Below are 8,942 nucleotides of genomic sequence, written 5' to 3' on the forward strand. Positions count from 1 at the left end.
AGTGTTAAATGTTAAAGTCCTTCGTCCTTCAAGACATTATGTCCCTTCGGATATAATGAACTTCAGACGAAGGTTGTGAAAGAAAAGCTTTCATAAGCACAATAAACGATGAGGAAAAATTCATATATAAAATACGAAAAATAATATAAACATTATCCTCAACTCATTTTTATTTGCGTTATCATATTCACAATAAGAAACTATAAATGTACCTTCGGTTTGACGAAAAGTAAAGGTACAGGCGTGATGCAAAAAGCGAATGCCAAGTCAGCGTGAACAGTACGAGGTTACTGTTCATCTATTTATAGGCAAGGGACGCAGCCCATGTAGAATTACATTCATGCCCTTTACATTTATCAATAACTCTATAGTAATTCTTCGAGGTCTAATTTGCATTTTCATCTTTAAGTCGGTTCCCCTTCTCTGCTATCATGCCGAAGCTTTTCTGCGCACAGCTTCGTGATCACCTTATCCTTCGTCATAATCACCTTTCGTCTCGCTCAGGTTTCGTCCTGACCATGCTCTTGTATACTCATGACCCGATTCCGAAGATACCTGTTCACATATTTCACTTGGAAAACATTGTCAAATCATGTTTTTGAGGACCTTCGGAAGACGAAGGCCCCCAACAGTAGCCCCTCGCAATATTAATTTATTAGTGATAAATTCATATTGTGATATGGACGAAGGCCTTAAGCCGAAGGTCCGAAAAAACACCTTCCCTTTGCTAGAATAGCAACAGTCATTGACAAGCGGGACCCCCCAGTTTTTAACGCACTAGGTGTATAAATAAGAGCTCACCACGAGTTCATTTGGCACGCTCTCTTGCCATCTGCTTTTGCTCACTCGACTTTTAGCCCTTGCGTAACAACACTTTCTTGGCTTTTTAAATTTTTAAGCTTCGGTTTCGAGAGCACTTTCTCAGCATTTTCGAAGATGTCTGAAGATAAGAAAGCTGTTGCTGAATCGAAGCTGAGCCTTTCTGAGGAGATGCATCTCGGCTTTCTTCAATCAATAGCAAAGACGAATACAGAGAAGATTACTAAGGAGATTTTGGAGGGTTTATCTGAAGACACTGGTGACAGTGACAGTTATGATGTGGATAGTGGTGGTGAAGATTCCGAAGATCGACCTTGGCGACCAAGCCATGCGGTTTTTGGTAAAATCAAGTATTAAACAAAGCCATCTTGTCAATATGAGGGGTAGATATTTTTGGGACTTGTCTATTGTGAGGGCTGACGAAGGAGAGAAAACTTGTCCGACTCCCGAGGAGAATGAAGTCGTGATATTCCGAAGCTTCTTAAAGGCTGGACTGCGGTTTCCCTTGATCAGTTTTGTCGTGGAAGTACTGAAGATATTTGAAATCTGCCTTCATCAACTTACTCCCGAAGCAATCATAAGGATGGGCATCTTCGTCTGGGCCGTGAGGAGCCAAGGTTTAGAACCAAATGCAAAAAGTTTCTGCAACATACATGAGCTATTGTATGAGACAAAACCCTGGGGTAAAGAGCAGTATCACAACAATTTTGGCTGCTACAGCTTCGGTGCCCGGTCTGGGTCAAGCTGTCCCGTGCCAACCTTTCGAAAGAGGTGGCCCGGCGACTGGATGACGGAATGGTTTTATGTGAAGAATGACTTGAAAACACAGGAAGATATTAAAGATATCATTATGTGCCCTATCTGGCAACGCTTCGGCCTCCGGAGGCCGAAGGTGGAAATGGATGAAGCAGCCGAAGAATGCCAGAGAGCCTTCGGCGTGGTTTGCTCTTTTATTGGGACAAGGGATTTGATCCAAGAACATATTGCCTTCAAAGTATGGCCACTTGCAGAAAAGTGGGAGATGCCGAAGGAAACCGTCAGGGAAACTGACGAAGGTGGACTAGTTAGACTAAAATACAATTTAGATACGGAGATAAGTTCGTCGAGCCAGATGATGACTGGCTGAAAAGTATTGAGGCCATAAGTGATGAACTGCTTGGATCATACTCGAAGGCCAAAGATACTGCACTATCAGCGGCCTTCGGAGGCCGAAAGAAGAAGAGACTTAACCGAGTATTTGATGCAATTGGGTTTGTCTACCCCGACTACCGTTATCCAACACGGGGTCAGAAAAGAAAAAATACTGCTTTAGCAAAGGAAGTTGCTTCAGCCATCCCCAGTGAGCCAGCGCCGGAGAGGAAAAAGATAAAGGTTCTTACTCACCGGCCACGGTATATTGAACCGGCCACAGTGCCTAAATATGCTGGTGAAACCTCTTCGGCCACCGAAGCCAAGGAGCCGACTCCCCTACCGAATGTTGAAGAGCCAATCATAATGCCGGAAATGAAGAAAATAGAAGAACCGAAGGCTACAGAAACAAGGACATATGAAATTTTAAGTCCTTCAGCAAAAATTGAAGCACCAAAGAGCCAAAAGGGTCCAGCAATGACCCCCAAAAGAAAAAGGATGGTTAATGTGCTGGATGTTTTGGAGACAATAAATTCTTCAAGCACGACTCCGAAAAAAATTGTTGAAACTTCCGAAGTGCATATTGAAGCCTTTGGTGCCGAAGCTTCAAAGCACCAATCTGAGACTGAAGCTGGGCCCTCAGAGCCCACCAAGGTGAAATCCTTGGAAGCCGAAGAAACAGAAATAGCAGAACAAATTTTGGCTGAAGAAACAGGCACTGCCGCCCCCGAAGCATCTTCTGAAGCCTTCGATTATATTTTACGACATGCTTCGGGGAAAAAGTTGACTGAAAAAGAAAAGCAAGAGGCCCAGTTTTACGCCCAAAAACTGAAATATCCAAAGGGGGCGTTGGTATTCAATGACAGTGGAGAAGAAGACTTCTTGTATTGTCTCCCTGACAGCAAGGAGATTTCTGTCTGTCGGGAGATGAGCAAGAGCTTTGGATTCCCAACACTAGAAGGCGGGCTCTCGGTGTTGTCGAAAAACGAGCTGGCCGACAGCTTGGCGTACAATAGCTTAAAGGTGCAAAAATGAGGTCTTTGTATTATTTATTGAAACAAAAAATTTTCATTTGTTTAAACTTATTGAAACCAAACTTTTTGCAGGGCCTTATACTTAGCAATGCCCTCAGGGCTCAAAAAGATGCTGAAGACGAAGGGTGTGTTATGGCCCTGAGCAACCTTCGTTCCGAAGTAATTGAACTAAGGAACGAAGGTCTCGAAAAAGATAAAATATTATATTCCTTGATAAATAGAATAAAAGAAGACGAAGCTACTTTTAAAGCTCAAGCTGAGGCTCAGAAGCGTGAAATTGAAGATCTTCGAAAACAACTAGCCAGAGCTAAAGAGGAGCGCACACTTGAAGAAACAAAACGAGAAATCAGTGAGCAATGGGCAAATCATTTGGAGAAAAATGTTGAAGAGCTTCGTGCATCTAAGAAAAGATGCTATGAAAAATCTATGGAATGTGTTAAGACAATAAAAACTAGCTTCGCCAGTGTTGGCACATTCTCAAGTGAGGAGAACTTCGTAAGGGGTGACCCCGAAGGCCCAATTGGATGGATCAGCCACGAAGCTGAGGCTTTTGAAGAAATTTTAAATAGTCGAGGAGACATATGTGCCTTTTCGGGTGCCAGGGGGATTGCTACCATTTTGGAGAGGAAAGGTTGTGACCATGTAAAATTCTTAGCACAATCCGAAGCCGCCTTATCCTCTGAAGATATAAAAGACCCTTCGGCCGAAGCGAGCTTGGTCGGTGGAAAATTTTTCACCGACATCTGGGACAATGGTGGTCGCGAAATGGCCCAGGAAATTATACGAAAAAGCGAGAAAGGCATTCATGACGCTAGGAAAGTAGCAGAGGCTGCTGAAAAAAGTGCGGATCCCGAAGGGCAATTAGGTATTGACTAGTGGTTTTCGGCTCTTTGTTGTAATTTTTGATTTCGGACTTGTTTACGTTTTGTAATAAAGCCGTACTTTCTCCTCCCTCAGAGCCTACCGAGCCATCGGCGGACCCCCACGCGAAGGGGGACGACGAAATTAGAAAAATGGCCGAAGCCATCATGGATAAAGTTGTTGATCAGCTACTAAACGAAGCTGCAGAAATAGTTCTAAGGGAAGATTAGATGTTATTGTAAAAACATTTAGAATGTAATGTTTGTTGAGAAACATGTGTAATATTTTGTAACTTTGAATGTAATATATTAGTTGTTTATGATTCTATTCTTTACGATGCATGAAACTTCTTATACATATTGTTTTTGAGCCTTCGGCGAAAAAACACCTTCCCTTCTTTTCATGCTTCGTAAATAATATCCGTGTTCTCATAAAATCAGTAACCAATCCTCGTAAAATCAATAACCAATAGATCTATCCATTTCAGAGTTTGACGAAGGTATAACTCTTCAATAACTATTTTTGTGCCCTGGCACTATTTCTTCGAAACAATCTTCGAATGTCAATACTGAGACCCCCTTCTTGCGTCGTTGATGCAATATGATGTATGATGTTATGCTATGCAAATGATGTGATAATGTGATGGTATGCAAAATGATATTTGCCGAAGATCGACGTTTTTTCACTGTAAGCCTCCCTTAGGAGCTTCTTCGCCTTTTACTTTCAGCGGAATCAGCGTTTATTTTTCGCTGTAAGCCTCCCTTAGGAGCTTCTTCGCCTTTTACTTTCAGCGGAATCAGCGTTTATTTTTCGCTGTAAGCCTCCCTTAGGAGCTTCTTCGCCTTTTACTTTCACCGGAATCAACATTTATTTTTCGCTGTAAGCTCTGCATTCCCTTTGGAACGACTTTTGAGCAGAAAACTTACGTTGCGCTCCCTTAGGAACGACTTTTTGCTGCTTCGAAGAAATTATATTGCGTTCCTTAGAACAAATTTTTGATAATTCGAAGGTCCTCCTTGCCACCATAAATTCTTATGCTTCGGCAACTTAAGCCTATGGAGAAGATATATTATGGTAAAAAGCGAAACTGTTACAAGAGATTGAAAACGACAAAAAGCACTTAAGCTTCCCATAATTGTTCCTTATTAAAAAGAAAATAATATTGAATGCGAAAAGCTGCTGTTGGGGTAGGATATTTGTCAGTAAATATGCTTCGACTCTGGCACAGTACTATTGACTGTGCGAGCTTCGGACTCTTCTCTGAAGTCCCATTGGAGGTGAGTGTGCTGACTCCCTTCTGGCTGCTGGCCTCATTGCGTTGGTGGTGGAGGTGGAGGCTGTTGCCAAGATGCCTGAGGTTGGCTTGCCGAAGCAACAGAAGCTGCAGGGTGGTTGCCTACATACTCTGGAATGTAAGGCGAATGGTACGAAGCAGTATGCATGACTTGCTTTGGCTGACTCTGTTGTGCTGCAGCTTCTGCTATCTCCTTTTGCTTCTGGATGGTAACATGGCACATCCTGGTGGTGTGGCCCTTGTCCTCACCACAGAATAGACAATAAATTTTCTTGGGCTGATCCCCAAACCTTCCTCCGAAGCCCCTAGCGCCTCTGCCCCTTGGAGCTGGCGGCCGGAAAGAGCTTTGCTGCTGCCCCGAAGCTTGCGAGGAATACTGTGGCCTCTGTTGTTGGCTTCCTCTGTCATCACTCTGAGTAGAGTTGTGAATTGACCTGACATGCCTCGGGTGGATTCTTCCTCCGAAGCCCCTGGTCATTTCAGAGAACCTGTATGCTTCTTCCCTTCTTTGGCGGAAGTCATTGTCAGCTCGAATATACTCATCCATCTTTTGGAGCAGCTTCTCCAAAGTTTGAGGGGGTTTCCTGGCAAAATATTGAGCTGAAGGTCCCGACCGAAGCCCCTTAATCATGGCCTCAATGACAATTTCATTGGGCACCGTTGGTGCTTGTGCCCTCAGACGCAAGAACCTTCAGACATACGCCTGAAGGTATTCTTCGTGGTCCTGGGTGCACTGGAACAAAGCTTGAGCAGTGACCGACTTCGTTTGAAATCCTTGAAAACTGGTTATCAGCATATCCTTCAACTTCTGCCATGACGTGATTGTCCCTGGCCGAAGAGAGGAGTACCAGGTTTGTGCAACACTCTTGACAGACATGACGAAAGACTTTGCCATGACTGCAGTATTACCACCATACGAAGATATGGTTGCTTCATAACTCATCAAGAATTGCTTCGGGTCTGAATGTCCGTCGTACATGGGGAGCTGGGGTGGCTTGTAAGATTGGGGCCAAGGTGTAGTGTTGACAGAGGAGAGGTATCATCAAAAGCAAAATTTCCATGATGGAAATCTTCATACCAGTCGTCCTCGTTGTAGAAGCCCTCCTGATGAAGCTCTCTGTGCGGAGGCCTTCGGTTCTGCTCATCTTGAGCAAGATGACGAACTTCTTCAGAGGCTTCGTCTATCTGCCTTTGCAGGTCAGCTAGACGAGCCATCTTTTCCTTCTTCCGTTGGACCTGCTGATGGAGCATCTCCAAGTTTTGGATCTCTTGATCCAAGTCGTCCTCCTGAGGCGTTGGACTGGTGGCCTTCCTCTTCTGGTTTCGGGCCTCCCTAAGGGAAAGAGCATCTTGATTGGGATCCAGTGGCTGCAGAGCTGCAGCCCCTGTTGCTGAAGCTTTCTTCGGCGGCATGACGAAGGTCTATGCTTGCCGAAGGTGTTCAAAACTCAAAAAGTGGAAGTGAGTTCACCGGAGGTGGGCGCCAATGTTGGGGACTTGTTCTCAAATGCTTCAAGTTAAGAACAAGGCAACATGAAAAGTGTTAAATGTTAAAGTCCTTCGTCCTTCAAGACATTATGTCCCTTCGGATATAATGAACTTTGGATGAAGGTTGTGAAAGAAAAGCCTTCATAAGCACAATAAACGATGAGGAAAAATTCATATATAAAATACGAAAAATAATATAAACATTATCATCAACTCATTTTTATTTGCGTTATCATATTCACAATAACAAACTATAAATGTACCTTCGGTTTGACGGAAAGTAAAGGTACAGGCGTGATGCAAAAAGCGAATGCCAAGTCAGCGTGAATAGTACGGGGGTACTGTTCATCTATTTATGGGCAAGGGACGCAGCCCATGTAGAATTACATTCATGCCCTTTACATTTATCAATAACTCTATAGTAATTCTTCGAGGTCTAATTTGCCTTTTCATCTTTAAGTCGGTTCCCCTTCTCTGCTATCATGCCGAAGCTTTTCTGCGCACAGCTTCGTGATCGCCTTATCCTTCGTCATAATCACCTTTCGTCTCGCTCAGGCTTCGTCCTGACCATGCTCTTGTATACTCATGACCCGATTCCGAAGATACATGTTCACATATTTCACTTGGAAAACATTGTCAAATCATGTTTTTGAGGACCTTTGGAAGCCGAAGGCCCCCAACACTATGTCAGTTCCTTATGTCTGCATCTCATCAATTTCCAAGGGAAAAAACTGGAACGCCTCTATATGTCCTAGTATATGTTAAAGGAGCCCTAAAGGAATCTGTATGAAGAATCATGTTCCTATCCTATCCTCCCTAGGATCAATGATCAAACACCAGCCAATCCACCGTGGTATTGCAAGGCAAATTTTACTTGCCGAAGCAAGACGAGAGAAGTTGCGGATCCCTCATCGAGGCGAAGTCGTGTCCCAGGAGCACACCGAGAACGTCCTACAGCAGGGCGCCGAGGGGCGCCGCGAGGGTGGCGGCGAGCGCGGCGCACGCCCGGCCTGCGACGCCGAGCGCCGCCGGCTGGTCCTCAGCGGTGACGGAGGGCAGCACGGGCGCCTCGACCCAGTCGACGGCGACTCTGCGGAGCTCGACGCGCACGACGACGTTGGAGAGCGCGGTGAGGCACGATGACGCAATGGTGAAGGGCGCGGCGAGCGAGACGCGGAGCGGGCACGCGCTGCCGCCGCCACGTCCACGGAGAAGGTCTCCTTGAGCGCGTCGAAGCCGAACGAGCCCACGGGGAGGGTGGGGACAGGGACGGCGAGACGGCCCGGAGGCGGGTGGTGGCGGTGGTGGGCTATTGGCAGCCGGCCGCGACGACGAGGCTGGGCGACCTCGGGGTAGGGGCGGGGGCGGGGCTCGTGCTCGGGCTGGCGCGGGTTCCGGCGGAGAGCCGGAGAGGCGACGAGGAGACCGAAGGGTCCATGGTGCCCACTGCGTATGGGGGGGAGCAGAGACCGGAAGCCGGGCGGTGGGATTCGCGGGAAAGCGACGATAGAAGACGAGCGAATGATGTCGCAGGATCGGACGGCTTAGATCATAGAACAATAGAACAGGCGGCTGAGATTGTCTAATGACAGAACGCAAGGGAGGCAGGCTACCCCCTTCCAGCCCTAATAAGTAGTAGAGATTAATAAACCAACAACAGATTTGGAACATGATCATACTTCAGTATAGCATTAATCCCAAAACCAGGTAGAGCAATAACAATACTACCCAATAGTTCATTTGTTTGCAAGGTGTGGGATAAACAATACTAGGGTAACCTATTAGGTCCCATCAAATTAACCTCAGCATGTCACAGTGATTAACATGAACATTGTTGGGGGCCTTCGTCCTCCGAAGGTCCTCAAAAACATGATTTAACAATGTCTTCCAAGTGTGACATATGAATAGGTACCTTCGGACTCGGGTTAAAAGCATATACGATGTGAAAAGCATGATCGTGACGAAGGTTGCTGTTGCTCCAAAGCTACGCGCAAGGGAGCTTCGGCTCAATGGCGGAGAAAGGAACAGACTTAAAAGGGAAATGGCTATTTAGTCCCCATTGGGTTGTCTAAAAGTAAATAGTAAATATGAAGGGCATGAATGTAATTTCACACAGGCTGTGCCCTGTGCCTATAAATAGATGAACAGTACCCCCGTACTGTTCACGCTGACTTGTATTCACTTGTGCGTCACACTTGTACTTTTACCTTCTATCAAGCCGAAGGTACATTTGTAATTCAATATTATTTGTCTTTCCATGGTAATATAATGAGAATGAGTTAATAATGTTATATGATTGTTTATGTTGTCTTATATTT

At 45.4% G+C, this 8,942-nt stretch overlaps 1 pseudogene; it reads right to left on the bottom strand.

Annotated features, from left to right (window-relative positions):
* LOC103634111 (L-Ala-D/L-amino acid epimerase-like) overlaps positions 1-8,062 on the bottom strand; it is a 34,446-nt pseudogene extending 26,384 nt beyond the window's left edge.
* Between the last annotated feature and the right edge of the window lie 880 nt (positions 8,063-8,942).

The sequence above is a fragment of the Zea mays genome, chromosome 7 (genome assembly GCF_902167145.1).
Source record: "Zea mays cultivar B73 chromosome 7, Zm-B73-REFERENCE-NAM-5.0, whole genome shotgun sequence".
Lineage (NCBI taxonomy): Eukaryota > Viridiplantae > Streptophyta > Magnoliopsida > Poales > Poaceae > Zea > Zea mays.